The 18086-nt window shown below is 37.6% G+C and overlaps 1 long non-coding RNA gene across 1 annotated transcript in view; it reads left to right on the top strand.

Moving 5' to 3' along the window:
* The window catches only part of LOC150077741 (uncharacterized), a 254842-nt gene that overhangs the window by 171396 nt on the left and 65360 nt on the right, over positions 1 to 18086 (top strand). The window lies entirely within an intron of this gene.

Genomic DNA, 18086 nt, shown 5'->3' with positions numbered 1-18086 from the left:
AAAAAAAAAAAAAAAAAAAAATTGGTACAGAATGCTGGGTAATAAAGTGGGCCAGATCTCTGCTTCGAAATTCACGACTTCATCTGGGAGATCGTGCGCCGAATGACTACAGGCTCTCAGAAATCCCCCAGTGCTCTGCATGAACCTGAAGGAAATTCCGCTTTCAAGAGGTGCTGTCCTTGTTCAAATACTCTCAACATCCGAATAATTGTCGTCGTTGTAGTTAATACTGGCTTGGTGAGGGATTTTGTGTTGTTACTAAACATGGACATGTGGACATGTATTATTGTTAGGGCGGCTTCTAGAACGACAGTTCCAATCCGCCTCGTATTATTGTAGGTTTTAAAAGACTCTGTAAAATAAGCCAGACGTGTAATGTTTATGTATTTTATGTATGTTGTGTTGTACTGGACTCTTGGCTATCCAGAAACAGCGATCACCAGGAAGGCTGCTTCCAGATACTCATCCACACCACGGGAATTTACAATTGTTCCAGTAGATGGGACGCTACGGTCTCAGTTTTGAAGACAAATAAATAAAACAATAAAAAAAAAAACACTCTGGGGACCCACTTCAAAGCTTAAAATAAATACTCGCCAACAATAAATAGAAACACCAAACTAATAAGAGTTAACCGAAATTAAACCAATTCTTAATTGTGGAAGCATATTTCTCAGATCAAATGCTGTTTCAGCAAAAGTTTGTAATATCTGAAGTTAATCTCGTTCAATAAAAAGATGAAACCGCTGTCAAGGAATCACGTTCACAAGGAGTTCACTAATTACAGATCCCACACTACATTCATACAAAATGTGAAACCAATTTTCCTTGGCTCCATATAAACACAATTCAGTATTTGTTAATTCTAGAGCAAATAGTTTCTCATTGAATGAGCCATGGCCTGTTATTATATGTATTCAGCAACTCCAACCCAGGAGTAATATTTAGCTACTCTTTCATCTCGGAGAAACGTCACCTCAGGAAGAAATAGCTTTGTCACCCTTCCAGCTGTTCCTGTATCCATAGGTTAATTATCTCGTTGATACAACCCTCTTTTCTCATTTAATAGCTACCTGTGTATCAATTGACATATCATGAAACGTAGCAGGCATTTTAGTTTTAATCCTTTATATTAGCGCTGTTACTTCAGATGGATTACTTAACATTATACTATTTCATTTCGCCCTGTTGTATTAGTATTAGTAATGGCCACATGGTGAAAGGAAGCCTGTGGTAAGCCACTGGCTTCCTTGCACCATGCAACGCTAATATAAAGGATTAAACCTTTATATTAGCGACGCTTGCAACGTTAATATAAAGGATTAAAACTAAAATGCCTGCTACGACGTTTCATGATATTTCAATTGATACACAGGTAGCTATTAAAAAAAAATAAATAAATAAATAAAATAAATAATAAATAAAAAATAAAAAATAACAATAAATACGTACAATAAAATAACAAGAATAAAATCAAATTAATAATAATAAGAAGAAAATTAAATAATAATAATAATAATAATAATAATAATTAATAAGAGAAAAAGGAAATGGACAACCTAAACATTTCCCTCCACTCGTAAGTGATTATCCAGCTGACCTTTGCCCCAAACTATCAGCCTCCATCACCCATGTAGATAATTTATTCCAGTAATTTATAACTCCCTGGCTAAAATAAAACTTCCTGCAATCCAATCTAAATATCGCCCCCCACAACTTTAAATGATTGTCCATATTTCTAGAAACATTCATAACCATGAAAATATCGTCCTTATTAATTTTATTATGCCTCTCAGAGCCTTAAACACCTCAATTATGTCCCCTAAGGTGCCTAGTTTCCAAGCTCTGCAACCCACATAATCGGTCTTTCCTCATATCGACGCGCTTTTGCCAATCTCACCAGGCGAGTTGCCGTCTTTGGACCCTTTCAAGTGGCCCAATGCCTTTCTTTTCCGAAATTTCAGAATTAAATTAAAGCACGGGATATAATTCGATAATAATTTTATTTAAATTTGAATAATTTTGAATTCCACGAACTTGTAAAAATCAACAAAACATAGAAATAAAATGGTTGTTATTAAAATTGTTCGGTTTTCTCAAGATATAATGCGAGAACCCCTAAACGCGGAATGAATACCCCAAACATAAGCATGAGTACCTCGAGATCAAATTTTTAATGTGACCACCCTACGTTACAGTGACCTTTCTTCTCCGACAGACTTCGCAGTTTACACTAAACCGGGACCACAGAGTACCACTTTTATGACAAGATTCACGTGACGTGATAATAGTGTGTTCCTGCCCTTAGTGACACGCCAGGAATATGTAAAGAATAAAAAGAAATCTAAGGAGATAACTATAAGCTGGATGGGGAGGAAAAGAGACAGAGAGTTTAGGGTAAGGTACAGAAATAATTAAGTAACTACAAAATTCACCATTGGTATTGGTTTGAAGTTGTGATCCCCATTTTTTTTTTTTTTTTGCTTTTTAAGCACATAATTTCTTGAGACTTGGTTCCAGCCAATTCTACCTATTGAAGTCCACCACGGATTTTACCTCAAATCCAACACCTGATCGGTTGAATTGCACACTCAAATTAAAAACTACTCAACAATCATGTAGTTTTTCATTCAATAATCACAGGAAGCCCAAACAATAAATTACACTAAATTTGTTATTTCTGTTTTAAGGCCATCTTTGAGTGGTATCAAAATGACGTCACAATGAGAACAAATCTTATAAAAAGAACTGGTCGTTTACAGAATCTTCAGTTTATCGTTTGATCAGGAATGCACGTATCTATTGGGATTTATTCCTTGGTACTCGGATTTCAGCCCATTCTACTTACTGAAGATCAGAGGATCCGAAGAACGCATACCAATTAGGAGAGGAGTGGTGAGGGGTATGAATTCGGAATTCGGCATACGACACGACTGTGTCGAATAAGTTAATTGCATACTTTTCCCCGAAGTACTTTTGAAAGTTGAACTCGGCCATCTGCACAGAATTAGTGAATATCTAAATATATCGGATGTATGGTATATTCTTAGGACACTAGGTTTAGGGAATCTTCTTCACAAATTGCGTACTATGACATGTTGTCGACAGCGTTCGAGGACTGTCACCATGCGTTAGCTCCGAAGAAAACTCAGAAATTAGAAACTTAAGGTAATCGCTTCATCCGGTGTGGTTTTACTTATTTTTGAAAGCTAATTTTGTTGCAATGAGTTGGGTTGACTTCAATCATTTCACTTTGAGGCTGTATGTTATGCTATACCCCTAATACATAATGTGTCATTATGTATTAGGTAATATGTAATAATATGTTAGCTTGTACTAATCCATTATCGTGTATTAGGGATATTCATTGGCACTGACTTCCATCCACATTTGGTCTCAAATGGACATCTTGTGGATGCAGTGTGTTCAATGAGAAGTCCGAAGAGGTATACAGAGGAGAGGAGTGGCGAGGGACCTCTTAATTCGGCCATTAATAAAATAAATTCGATATATAAAGGAAGCGTGCACTCAGTGTATTATTAATACAATTTAGATCATTTAAAAGGAAACTAAATAGAGATTTTTATTATAGCCTTCACGTCAAGGATGCTGATCGGCAGATTTGTTTTGCTCTGATATCAAAGCATTCTGTTTATTGGGAGACTTAGTGGAACGTCCGCCACGAAGTGATAGCGTGTGCCATTTTTTTTCTGCAAGGATAGTTTTAAATTGTAAGGAGTGATTAGTGAAAATGAACAGTATTTAAAGAAACTACTGATGAGCTGTAATTTTAAGAACATTGCATTCCAACCGATATTGCAATACTAAGTGAAAATAGATATTAGATTAAGACCCAAATTGTCTTAATAACATTAAGGACATCTGCTTCTAGGTATAGAGTGTGAGAGTCTTTAGGGAATACATTTAAGTGATACTGATACCTACACATCCCGTAATATGGAATTTACCGTAACCTCTCATTGGTATAGTGTCCCAATGCATTCCCCCTGGGTGTAAAATGGGCACGACCCCGGTGCACCCTTTCAATTATTAATATTATTTCCAGTGTCCCTCACTAGAAAGTTCAGGCGTCTCTGGATTTCTCCCGACTAAAGTTTATCGGTTGCATTCCTACTCCTGCTCCCCGAGCAGCCGAATGGTAACTAAAGTTCGATGGCGTTTGAAGGCACTCTAGGCCAAAAACTGTTATATTTTGGCCACCCTAATAATTAAATTCATCTGCCATGCTGTGTCTGATGTCTGCTAATTGCGTGTGTTCTATGGTCGAGTTGTCTGTTTGCTGGAAGAAAACCCCCAGTTTCTGGGGGAAATACCTTGCTATCTACGCCTGAGACCGAATAACTCAGCCCCGGAGTGAAAAAGCCCATTAAAGTTCCTCGCGTCATCGACTGGATTAGAACACCTTTTCCACCCGGTCTAGGGAGGACGGTGACGATACACTGTGCTACCCTTTTCTTATATATACCTAAAAAAGGTGTATATAAGAAAAGATAAAATAAGATAAATAAAAAAATAACGAATAAATTAATTAAAAATAAAAATTTTAAAAATAATTGGAGAAAGCAGTGAGTGCAAGCAATCCCGTGCCACAGGAGATCCAAATCCTGGGTATCAGCAAAAGCGTTCGCATCGTAAGGCCACAATTTGTATCCTTTAGTAGCTGGGAAGAAACAAATTAAAAAATCGGATCCATGGAAGAAGAAGGCAAGTTCGTATTGTCAGGTATGTGCGGCCAGTAAATACCAATCAGGTAGTCCAGTCAGGTGAGTCCTATCGCAAAGTTATTCTGGTTTGAAATCAGTTCGTCCGTGGAAAAGAATTATCTAGCACGATATCCCACCTAGGTACGTCCTTTCAAGAAAGTAGATCTATTTTATAATTTTGGAGGTGCAGGGGAGGTGTACCATAATCAAATTTTCCCCTGAAAGTCATCATCTTGGTCTTTGAAGGACATACACTCAGTTTATTAGTAGCTGCCCAAGAAAGGGGTTCGGATAGGACCAATTTGGCGAGAGATTTGAGATCCCAGAGAGATTTTCCTGCAAAGACGAGAGTGAAATCGTCGGCATATGCTATTGCGGGTGTCTCAAAACTGCGAAGTAACAAACTGTCTAGGACTATTCCAGATGATGGGTTCCAAGACAGAATCTTGGGGACACCCTCTGGAAACTTTTCTTGTTAGAGACTGCTGATTTGAGATGACTCTGATATATCTGTCTTGAAAGTAGCTTCTAATTACGTGGAGCAGTTGTCGAAATCAACTGGCCTTGACGAGTCTACGGAGGGCACTTTCCTACCACAGGGAATCGAATGCGCCTTCGAATCATTAAAAATGGCTAATTCATATTTAGCCTGAGTGGTCCCAATGTGATGGACGAAATCCACAATTGCATCTTCGCAAAATTTTCCCTTAAACCCGAAATGTCGGGGAGAATTTAGGTTGCTGTTTTCAAAGAGGTTTATATTTTTAGAGTACAGGTCTGGAGGCTTCATTTTAGGAAGGATGTCGATTTTCTTGAGCGTGTACAGAGAAGGGCAACGAGATATTGGTGAGGGGAATGAAGGGATACTCTTACCAAGACAGGCTTAAATTCTGCAAATTGCAGTGGCTGGAGACTAGGCACCTGCGCGGTGATCTGATTAAGGTGTATAAGGCTTTGAATGGGTTGAGCACGCTGAATTCTGATGGGATCCTTCCACTTGTTCAGATTACGAACCTAAGGGGGCATAAATTAAAATTAAGAAAAGACAGATGTAGAATAGATGTGCGGAAATTTGCCTTTAGCCAGCGGGTGGTTAATTGCTGGAACAAACTTCCATCTGTCGTTGTGGAAGTTGATAGGTTGAATAAATTTAAGGAGGAACTGGACAGGCATTTGGAGAGAATGGTGTGATTTTTTTTTTTTTTTTTGGCTGATGCTGCATAAGCTCATACATTTGCTTTCTTTCATCACATGCCACTACTACTACTACTACTACTACTACTACTATAAATGCCATTAATAGACTTCCAAATAAAACTACAATTGGTCTTGACGGCTTTCCTCTATTCATGGTTAAATGTGCATTGCCTTCATTGTGGAACCCCTACAACCAATTTTTCATCAGATATTAAAATCCGGATCAATCCCGACAATGTGGAATCACCCATACCCAAAAGAAGAAACTCTAAGGAGCCTAATGTCTACAGATCGATCTCAGTGGGCTGCTCTCTATTAAAAGTGTTTGGAAAATCTATGTTATCAGCACTGATCGACAAACGCAAGTTGATATAAATATCAAGATGTTTATAGACCTAACCATCTTGATACTGTGATCCCCAAAAGGTCTATATATACAAACCTACTAGACACCTAATTTAAACATGAAACTGCTCTCAACAGTAAATATCAGCTGGACGTCATCTTCCTTGATATTTCATCTAATTATAATAGGCTGTCAATTCCTGCTGTCACCTGCATTCTGGAAAAAAATACTTTGGCATAATAGGAAGTCTGTTAAAAACCATCAACCTCATCCTTTCGCCAAGGCAACTCATCATCAGCAGCGTGTTATAACGCGGGTAGTACCGCAGGGAGGTGTACTGTTCGGGCGCCTCCGTAGCCAGGTGGGAAGGAGCAGCAGTGCGTAGCACAGGCTTCTTGATTATACCGGGGTTCGAGCCCGTCACCACCAAATACGGAGAATGCAGAAAGGTCAGGGAATGACCACCGCATATCCCCGAGCAATATGGCCTTAGTTGCTAATGCTCCTAAAAAAAAAAAAAAACAAAAAAAAAAAAAACCAAGTGTCCTGTTCGGTTTGTTGTTCGCCTCGGCCCTTAAACCTACCCTCGGAAGGTACACTGATTTCTCATCATATGCAAATGACCTCAAATTATATATAAAATCAAAAGACCCTGAACAAACCAACCTGATAAATCAGCGAGCCGCCGTCCTGATCAACAGCCTTGTAACCGATCTAATGCAGATGGGTCTGGAGCTAAACATATCTAAATCAGCCCAAATCACATTTACAAAAAAGAAAATCCAAATTGATATCAGAGCCTATCACAACGGAGTGCAGAAAAGAAAAGTGGTCTCACACCGACCTCAGCTTGACTTGGGAGGAGGGCCTCACTTTTCAGATCCATTTCTCGATCATGAAATCGAAGACTTTCTCGGTGATGATGTGGGAAATTCGACAAGAGCTGACGGGATTACTCAACGTCCATGTAGTCGGAGAATACGTCCAGCGGTGCCTACAACCAATCGCACTATATGCATCATCAATCTGGTCTTCTGCTCCGGCGTCGTACATAAACAGATTCCTGGCAATCGAGTAGTGGGTAATGCCTCAGTCTTCATGCAGTTATCGCTACTGCACGTGCTGAACGCAGTAATGACAATCCATACTTAACGTTGCCTTCTACACTATCCAACATGTGCTGTCTGAAGAACTGCTTTCCGAACAACGCAGTCACTCTTTTCAATTCATTGGCAATAGGCCCCGTGAATACTGTGAAGGCAAGCAGTATAGAGTGAAGAGCCTCTCTGAAGCTTGCAGCTTGCTTGAACAATAGAAGTATGAAGAAGCTTGAACTAGAAAAAGCCGGGAACTTGAACTTTATAAATAGGAAGGAATGACCAAAATATAAAATAGCTGTTGGACTTTTATAATGGTACTTTTAAATGGTACTGTGAATAATTTCCTCTTCTAAATTTTTCGATAATTACATTCTGTAAAGCTTACAGTATTATATAATAATACTATAAACGACTCGCACTTTTGTAAATATTATAAACACGTTTGTAAATATCGTATCGTAAAAATTGCCATTCCTGCATTTTTGTACACCCTTCTAGGCTGTTTAAAAGTGATGAAAGCAATCACTTGCTATAATAATAAACTTATTTAATAATAATAAAAAGCATTTATAGATGCCTCAGGGGAGGAGGGTGTCTTGTTTATTGTGGATGCCTTTCCCTTCATTTGAGATTAAATTTCCCAAATAGGTGACATCAGATGTTTGTTCTATTATTTTGTGATTAGAAACAATTTTGACTCTTTGTATGTTATTTTACCCACATAATCCCATTCATTTTGTTTTTGAGGTGGAGATTTTAATTTCGTAATTTTTGCCTAATTTGTTCAACAGTATTCCGTTTTTAACTGTTTGTTTCCATTTTTTAATAATTTTATTGATGTTTTAAATAAATTTGGTAATTGTTGTTATTTTGGTTTTTAGGAGGATTAGCAACTAAGGCCATATTGCTCCGGGAATATGCAGTGGTCATTCCCTTGACCTTTCCCATCCTCCGTATTTGGTGGTGCGGGCTCGAACCCCGGTCTAATCAAGAAGCGTGTGCTCCTTTCCACCTGGCTACGGAGGCGTCCTAACCTGGTAATGGTCCACATCCTTGTTTGACTCCTTTATTGGTTGTAATTGGGTCTGATAGGTGGCCGTTAGAATATTTTATGATTTTTTTATAGACTTTGCATCGTTTACGGAATTGTGGTGGGATATTTTCATCGTGTAAATCTGCCAAAGTTTTTCCTGGTTTACATTGGCATATGATTTTTCATAAGCAATAAACAGCAGAAACGTTGGTAGGTAGGTTAAATTCTCTTCTTTTCTTCAAAATTTGTTGTAATTAAAAAATGGCTGCTATTCCTTTTCTCCCTTTTCTGAACCCACATTGTTCTCTAAGACTTGTTCCCTATATTTATTAACTTTATTTTAATATATTAGAGTATAGCCAAAGATTGGGAATCTGTTGCTTATGCCATATGATGTTAAATAATTTTAGTAGTGCGTTTTATAGTAAGGTGCCACCATATTTAAATAGTTCTAATTTTTTTAAATTGTCTATGCTTCGCCCTATTCGGTTTTTGTAATATTAACTGTAGTTCTTCCATTGTTACATTTTTTTCGTCTTCGGCTACCACACATTCATCTTCCAATTCATTCCCTAATTAGAAAGAATTGGGAGACAATAGTTTGATATAGTGCTGCTTCCATTCTGCTTGAGATATATAAATAATCTTAAGGATTATAATAATAACAAGAAAATGGGATATTTTTTCCTGTTACCCAATCTGACTCCGCTTGAAAAACTTTTTTTTATATTTGTAACAATGCTTTAAAAACAATATTTATGCCTGAAACTCTCATAAAAGTTCCTCATGCCATTGACATAATTCGAACCAAGTTCTGCGTATATCTGGCACAAAAAAAAGGATTGAATTACTACGGTTACTTTTATACAATCTCTCTTGATTATTTTGACATTAAATTAAAGCCGAAATAATTTTCCGCTTTCAAATTACTTTATAAAATTCAAATTATATAATTAAATTATATTTATTAATATAAATCACAGAGTTTCTATTTTAATTTAATATAATCAAAGAGATTCTATCATGTTCGCCTCCATTCTATTTTGAAACAATTAACGATTATGAGTGGACATATGGTTCTTTGGATGGAAAATTATAATTCCTGTAATAAACCTTCCAAGGTTGTATTACGTTTCAGGCATAAAAATTGATCTTAAAGTTACTACATGTTGAACCAAACGGCTTTCCACACGAAACGTTGCAAGCGTCTTCCTTCCCATATGCAAATTCAAATCACACTCAAGATCATCGATCAGACTTGATACAGGGCTATACAGATACAGACAGATAGAGATACTTGATACAGACTTGATAAAGTTATCCAGTCAGAAATTTCAACGATGATACATCGTTGAAATTTCTGACTGGATAACTTTTATACGCGACCTTCCTGGAAAAATCCCGTTCTTCCTTCGGTATTAATAAAGCATTACAGGTCAGTGAATGAAAGCTAACATATAACACCACCAACTGTTGGATATCTGCGGCTGATCAGTACTGCTAATCTTCCTTTCTTACACTCCTCTACAATCTACAGGAGATAATTCTAGGCAATATCAAAAATACGTGTTCGCATCTCTTTTCTTTATGACTACGACCGTTGTAATATTGGAAGTTGTAAGATTGCTTCTGAAAAATTTGCGCAGTTTAGGGAATACATAAATAATGATCGTTAGGAATAACAACAACAAAAAAATATATTTCAATGTCCATCATAGTCATAGACTATATGGATTTATAGACAACATTACTGATATAAAAAGTAAAGTGAAATGCAATATTGGGGTTCATCATCATATATAATGATATCTAAAAAAGCGTTTCTTAAACAAAGGATTCATCAATGCGATAAACTTTTAGAATCTTTCGACCTTCTTGGCCTTTGCCACAGTCCCAGGCACGTCGCGGCGATTTCGCTGCATCCTAATCTAAAGTTTTCTTTTGTCCAGCGTAAAACCATAAATATTTTGAAAAATGGAATAAATTACAACATATTGTATAGCGTACAGCATAATTATTGCTGCGGCATCTGGAGATCCACCACAACTCCGCTATAATATCGCTCCACGACGATTCATATGCGTGACGGCACACGGTAATCTGGGAAGGCCACAACGTGAGTGATATGCGATTTTTTGTGTTTGAAGTGTAGGTTATATTACGTTGTTCAAACGGCCTAGAGAGCCTTCGAACCTTAGTTACCGTTCAGCTGCACGGACAGCCGGGCGCGGAAAGCAAACGATAAACTTTAGGGGGCGAAATCCAGAGTCCCGTGATCTTTCAGGAGAGAGACAGTCAAAAAATAAAATAATAAAATAAAAATAAATAAATAAATAAAATAATTGAAGGGAACCGCCGGGATTATGCCTATTTTACACCAAGGAGGAATATATTGGGACACTTTACCATTCATCACTATCATTTAAATGTATTCCATAAAGACTCCCACACTCTGTACCTATACGCTGATGACATTCTTGTTGTTAATAAGACAATTAGGGTCATACTCTAATATCTATTTTCACTTAGTGTTGCAATATCCGTTGGATTGCAATTTTCTTAAAATTAAAGCTTATCTCTTGTTTCTTTATATACTGCTCATTTTCACTTCTCACTCCTTACATTCTAAACGGTACTTGCCGGAAAAATTGCACACACTCTCACTTCGTGACTGACATTCCCATAATAAGACTCAAAATAAACAGCAGAGCAAAGCTAATCGGCCGATCAGCATCTTTAACGTGAAGGCTATGGTAAAATAATTTGTTGAGCCGCTGTTTATTATTCTCTAAATTCTATTAATAATACATTGAGCGCATGCTTTTTTTATGTATCGAATTTATTTTATTTATGGTCGAAATAAGAGGTCCCTCGCCACTCCTCTCCTCTGTATACCTCTTCGGACTTCTAATTGAACACACTGCATCCACAAGATGTCCATTTGAGACCAAATGTGGATGGACGTCAGTGCCAATGAATATCCCTAATACATTTTAATATCGATTAGTACAAGCCAACATATTATTACATATTATCCAATACATAATGACGCGATATGTATTAGGGGTATTGCATAACATACAGCCCCAAAGTGAAATGATTGAAGTCAACCCAACTCATTGCAACAACTTTAGCTTTGAAAAATAAGTAAAACGACGGTTGAAGTGCCATAATTAGGACTCGATTTCTGAGTTTTCTTCAGAGCTAACGCTCGGTGATAGTCCTCGAACGCTGTCGACAATATGTCATAGTACGCAATCTCTGAAGACTCCCTGAACCTAGTTTCCTAAGCAACACGCTACACGCGATATATTTACTTATTCACTAATTCTGTGCAGATGGCTGAGTTCAACGTTCAAAAGTACTTCGGGCAAAAGTATGTAATTAACTTATTTCACACAGTCGTGTCGTATGCTGAATTCCGAATTCATACCACTCACCTCTCCTCTCCTAATTGGTATGCGTTCTTTATATCGTCTGGACATGAATAGGTAGAACTGGCTGAAATCCGAGTCCCAAGTAATAAATCCAAATAGCTACGCAGATTCCTAATCAAAAGGGTAAACTCAAGATTCTGTAAGCGACGAGTCCTTTTTATAAGATTTGTTCTAACTGTGCCGTGATTTTGACACCAAATGTGGCTTGAATACGGAAATAACAAATTTAGTGTAATTTGCTGTTTTGGCTTCTTGTGATTATTGAACGAATAACTACATTATTGTTGAGTAGTTTCTATTTTGAAGTGTGCAACTGAACCTATCAGGTGTATGATTTGATGAAAATCCGTGGTGGATTTGTGTGTTTCGTTTGCTGAAGAAGGAAAAAAAAAAAAAAAAAAATGGGATGGTAACTTCAACCCAATACCAACGGTGAACTTTTTAGTTTCTTAATTATCTCTGTACCTCACCTCTGAAAAACCTTTTATATTATGAGGGGAAAAAAAAAAAGAGTCCATGAAGGAATGGAAACGCTTTCAATTAGAAAGCATGAGAATATGGCAGGATCATTGGACAACGTCCGATAAGGGAGGGATTACGTATCAGATGATAGAAGAGGTAGCTTCTGTTGGGGGAAGGCAATTGTTGTGACGAGCCATGGGATGAGGGTAAGACGTGAACAGCTGAGTTTAGTTGATGATGGAAGGTGTAGATGTGATGGTTCGGAGACAGTACAGCATATTGTTTTAAATTGTTCCTTTTATGAAGTAAGGAGAAATAAATTAAAGAAAGTGGTTGACCTCTCCTCTTTGGAGTCATGGCGCCTCTTTGAAAATGGGGATAATAATATTGCATTTTTAGAGTTTGTTAAAGAGGTTTTTGAAGAGAGAGAACATTAGTTTTATTTATACTGTACTTGGTTTTATGGTATACAAACCTGAATTAAAATTTTAAATCCAAACTAAAAAATAAGACTCCTAAGAGAGCAGAAAATTTGCATAAATCTGAGTTAATTTAATTTTTCCAGCAGCAAGGAACTATAAAGGCATAACGCAAACATCGCAGGTGTATTCTGTAAGTTTACTGTTAACATTATTCCTCAACTGCAGCAAAGAGTAAGTCTGGATGAGACAATTTTTAAGCAAGATGGGGCTCCTCTTCATATCGCATGACCAGTACAGCAGCAGCGGTTGGCGTCTCCGTAGCCAGGTGGGCAGGAGCAGCATTGCGTAGCACACGCTTCTTGATTAGACAGGGGTTCGAGCTCGTGACCACCAAATACGGAGGATGGGAAAGGTCAGGGAATGACCACCCATATCCCCGGAGTAATATGGCCTTGGTTGCTAATCTCCTAAAAACCAAACAACACCAAGAACAGTACAGCAGCTGCTCCGTCTTCACTTTACTTCAGAACGAGTCATAGTCATTTGTTTTTCATTGCATGGCCACCACGTTCATCTGACTTTACACCGTGTGATTTTTAGCTGTGGGATCACCTCACGGCCAATGTCTGTCCCTAATCTGGTGTCCCTAATCTGGCTCTGTTAAAGGAGAACGTAACACAGCATGTGCAGAACATTACTCGAGAGATGTTGCATTCTGCAGTCGAGCACACCGTGCATCGAATGCAATTTCTTGTCCAGAACAATGATAATCACATGGAACACCAACTCCACCATCAGCGACATCATTGACCATCGAGAGCAAACTTCGAATGAGTTTGGAGCTGTGAAACCGTTTTCTCTGTCAGTTCAGTTCAGTTTCTTTCTATTTTATTTTGCAAAGAGCACAAATAAAAATTTGTAATTTCATTAAGGTTTGTCTTGGTTATTTATTTTTCGGTACTTTGTCATGTCTTTCCTCCTTTACGCCATATTATCCCCTATTGGCAGATTTTGGGACTACTTTTTTTTTTTTTTTTCACGGGATCCTTCTAACCATTCTTTGAATAGTTTAATTACTAATTTTTGTGGCATTGCACTTATTACTTAGAGCTAAAGAAGCTCTGAATAGGGATACTTAAATTATGGCCACCCTGTATATATATATATAATTTATTTCTCATTACTTCAAATAAGGAACTTCTAAAACAATATGCTGTACTGTCCATGAGCCACCACATTTACACCTTCCATCAACTAAACCCAGCTGTTCAAGTCTTATCTTCAATCCATCGCCCGTCACAACTATTGCCTTCCCTCAACAGGAGCTACCTCTTCTATTTACTGTTACATAATCCTTCCCTTATCAGAAGTTCAATGATCCTGCGATATTCTTCTGCTTTCTAATTGAAACAGTTTCCTTTCCTTCGTGGCATATTTTTTCTCATAATATCCAATTTTTTTTTTCAGAAGTAAAAATGAAGAAACTACGAAATTCACCACCATTATTGGGTTGAAGTTGCGATCTGCATTTTTTTTATTATTTTTTTATTTTATTTTTTATTTCTTCCTCAGCCAATGAAGCACATAAGTTCACCACGGATTTCACGGATTTTACATCATATCCAACAGGTGGTGATGGGTTCAGTTGCACACTGCAAAATAAAAACTAATCAACAATCATGAAGTTATTCATTCAATAATCACAGGAAGCCAAAACAATAAATTACACTAAATTTGTTATTTCCGTTTTGAGGCCATCTTTGAGTGGTATCGAAATGACGTCACAATTAGAACAAATGTTATAAAAATAACCGGTCATTTTCAGAACCATCATTTTATCTTTTGATCAGGAATGTACGTATCTATTGGGATTTATTACTTGGGGCTCGGGTTCCAACCAATTCTACTTATTGAAGATCAGAGGATCCGAAGAACGCATACCAATTAGGAGAGGAGTGGTGAGGGGTATGAATTCGGAATTCGGCATACGACACGACTGTGTCGAATACGTTAATTGCATACTTTTGCCCGAAGTACTTTTGAAAGTTGAACTCGGCCATCTGCGCAGAATTAGCGAATATGTAAATATATCGCGTGTAGGGTATTGGTTAGGAAACTAGGTTTAGGGAATCTTCTTCAGAGTTTACGTAATATGACATGTTGTCGAATGCGTTCGAGGACTATCATTGCGTACCATGAAATGTTGTCGAATGCGTTCGAGGACTATCATCGTCCGTCAGCTCTGTAGAAAACTCAAAAACAGAGCCCGAATTATAGCGCTTCAACTTTCGTTGTACTTATTTTTGAAAGCTAATTTTGTTGTAATGCGTTGGGTTGACTTCAATCATTTCACTTTGGGGCTGTATGTTATGCTATACCCCTAATACATAATGTGTCATTATGTATTAGGTAATATGTAATAATATGTTAGCTTGTACTAATCCATTATCGTGTATTGGGGATATTCATTGGCACTGACTTCCATCCACATTTGGTGTCAAATGGACATCTTGTGGGTGCAGTGTGCACAATGAGAAGTCCGAAGAGGTATACAGAGGAGAGGAGTGGCGAGGGACCTTTTATTTCGGCCATTAATAAAATAAATTCGATACATAAAAACTACATGCGCTCAGTGTATTATTAATAGAATTTAGATAATTTAAATAGTGGGTCAATAGATTATTTTATCATAACATTCACGTTAAGAATGCTGATCGGCCAATTTGTTTTGCTCTGTTGGCCAGGAATTCTGTTTATTTGGAGTCTTATCATTGGAATGTCCACTACGAAGTGATAGTGTGTGCCATTTTTTTCTGCAAGGCCATTTTTTTGAATGTAAGGAGTGATTATTGAAAATGAGCAGATTATAAAGAAAAGTGATAAGGTGTAATGTTAAGAACATTGTCCTCCAAAGGATATTGCAACACTAAGTGAAAAAAGATATTTGATTATCACCCCTATTGTCTTATTAACAACAAGAAGGGCATCTGCTTCTAGGTGTAGATTGCGGGAGTCTTTATAGAATACATTTAAATGATACTGATATCTACACGTCAGGTCACATGGAATTTACCCTGACTTCTCAGTGGTAAAGTGTCCAAATACACTCCCCGTGGGTGTAAAATGGGCATTATCCCGAAGCGTCCCTTCAGTTATTATTATTTTAATATTAATTATTTTATTATTTATTTTAATTAATTAATTTTTTTGAATGTCTCTCTCCAGAACGATCATGTGACTCTGGATTTCGCCCCCTAAAGTTTATCGTTTGCCTTCCGTGCCCGGCTGTTCGTGCAGTTGAATGGTAACTAAGGTTCAATGGCGTTCGAAGGCCCTCTAGGCCAAGAGGCCAGTTGAACAACGTAATATAACGTACACCTAAAAAACACAAAAAATCATATTTCACTCACGTTGGGGTTTTCCCAGATTACTGTGTGCCGTCACGCATATAAATCGCTGTAGAGCGATATTATAGCGGAATTGTGGTGGATTACCAGGTGCCGCAGGACAAATTACGCTGTACACTATACAATGTTTCCATTTAATCCCTAAGCACCATTAAAAAATAATTTTCCGGAATTAAATAATGCACCTTTTCAGTGTTGTGTGTTAATGCAGAGTGGGAAAGTGTAGATAGAAAAAAAAGTAGGGAATAGAACGAAAACCTTAAAATCAACAACATGTTCTTCGAGAAAAGCATAAATAAAAATGAACTGTCACAATTTTTTAAAAATTCTATAGAATCTATTAAAAACAAAGATGATATTAAAATGGACAATTAATAAAGGGTTAATGATCTTTAAAAGAGTCATATTGGTAGTACAGAGATAGTACTTCGTTTTCATGGAGCAACGATACCGACAACCGTAAGAACTGTACGAAGCAACAGCAGTACCTGGACACGCAATGTGCTTGACTTCAAAAACAAATTGGGATATTACGTAACCACTTCAGTGCCCAGTCTTAAACGAAAGCGCTGATTAAAATAAACATCGTTTTTTCTATGTATTATACGTTTCAGATAATGTCAGAATTCTGACATTATCTGACAGTGCAGAAGGTGTTAAATGAAGAAGAAAGCTGTAGCAAGATCTGTGGAATCCCTTTGCAGTTCTTTACTTACATTAAACAAAAAAACCATGCCAAAATACTAAAGAAACATGAAACTTGTGTTCCTTGGTCTAGTTAGCTAGTGGTTCAGCTTCACTTCTTGCTTGAGCATCTTCTGATGCTATTTCCAAAAACGCATCATCGAAATGCATCATCATCTGAAACTGCATTCAACACTCTCACCTTGTTTCACAGAGGCTTTACAGAAAGAACCTTCATATATTTTTGTAAAATGACAATTTCTTTGTTGATGCTGAAAAGAGCACGCACAGACGTTGAAGTGTCCCAAACAAGGTAGTTGCATCAAGACAGGTTTTGGCCATATTCCCTAGAAGTAGATTGTAACTGTTACAAGCACATGGTGTAAAAAATATCCTCGAATTTTCCTGTAAAAGTCCTGCCTGAACACCTGAAACTTTTCCTTTCATATTAGCTTCATTGCCAAAACCATTGCACAAATTTTTTCCGGTACTGCTCTTTACAGTGATAAATTTTATGAACTGCTCATTCACACCGACTGAAGTATTGGGGAGTACAATGCGTTTAACGTAAAACAGCACAAGGAGTTTTCCCATCTCCGCGTAACATATGGCCTGACGTAGCCGAGTGGTCAGGGGCGAGAGTGCATAGCACGCGTTCCTTGTGTGGACCGGGGTTCAAGCCCGTTACTGCTAAATACGATATTTGTATTGACGATTTATTGTAAACTCTACTGACTTCGTTGTCGTGCCGGAGTATAAACAGAAAATTTATTTACATTGTGGGGTAAACAGAACACTGTCAATGCCAGAGGTTTAAAGGTACATGGATTTTGTAAATATGTAGTGTCGTGTACGGTTGTTTCTCTGGTCATTTAGCCCCTGGGCCCCTAATCCAAAACGTTCCGTTGGGGACGTATCCAATTGTCTGGGACGTTTGTTCTTGCTCAGTGCCGGATTAAGGCAAGAGCTAACAGGGCAGTCGCCCGGGGAGTCATTCTTACAGGTGTTCCAGAAAAAAATATTTTATCAAAGTCTCCCGTAAATGATTACATCTACCCATGTGTTTTTGTTTCTGTAAAATGAGTGTGTTTTCTGATCGATTTGCCTGTTGTTGCTGGACGACAAAAGCTCCGTTTCTGTGAAAATACCTTGCAATCTACGCCTGAGACCGACTGAGCCACGAGATGAAAAAAAGCCATTAACGGTGTGATTAGCATGTGTCATCGTAAGGTAACGATATGAACATTTTCTAAGAGTTTCATTAACACTTTTAA

This window comes from Mastigoproctus giganteus, chromosome 11 (genome assembly GCF_048544385.1).
Source record: "Mastigoproctus giganteus isolate SK-2022 chromosome 11, ASM4854438v1, whole genome shotgun sequence".
Taxonomy (NCBI): Eukaryota; Metazoa; Arthropoda; class Arachnida; order Uropygi; family Thelyphonidae; genus Mastigoproctus; species Mastigoproctus giganteus.
The sequence above is the reverse complement of the archived record's forward strand: the minus strand, read 5'-3'. Positions and strand labels throughout refer to the sequence as shown.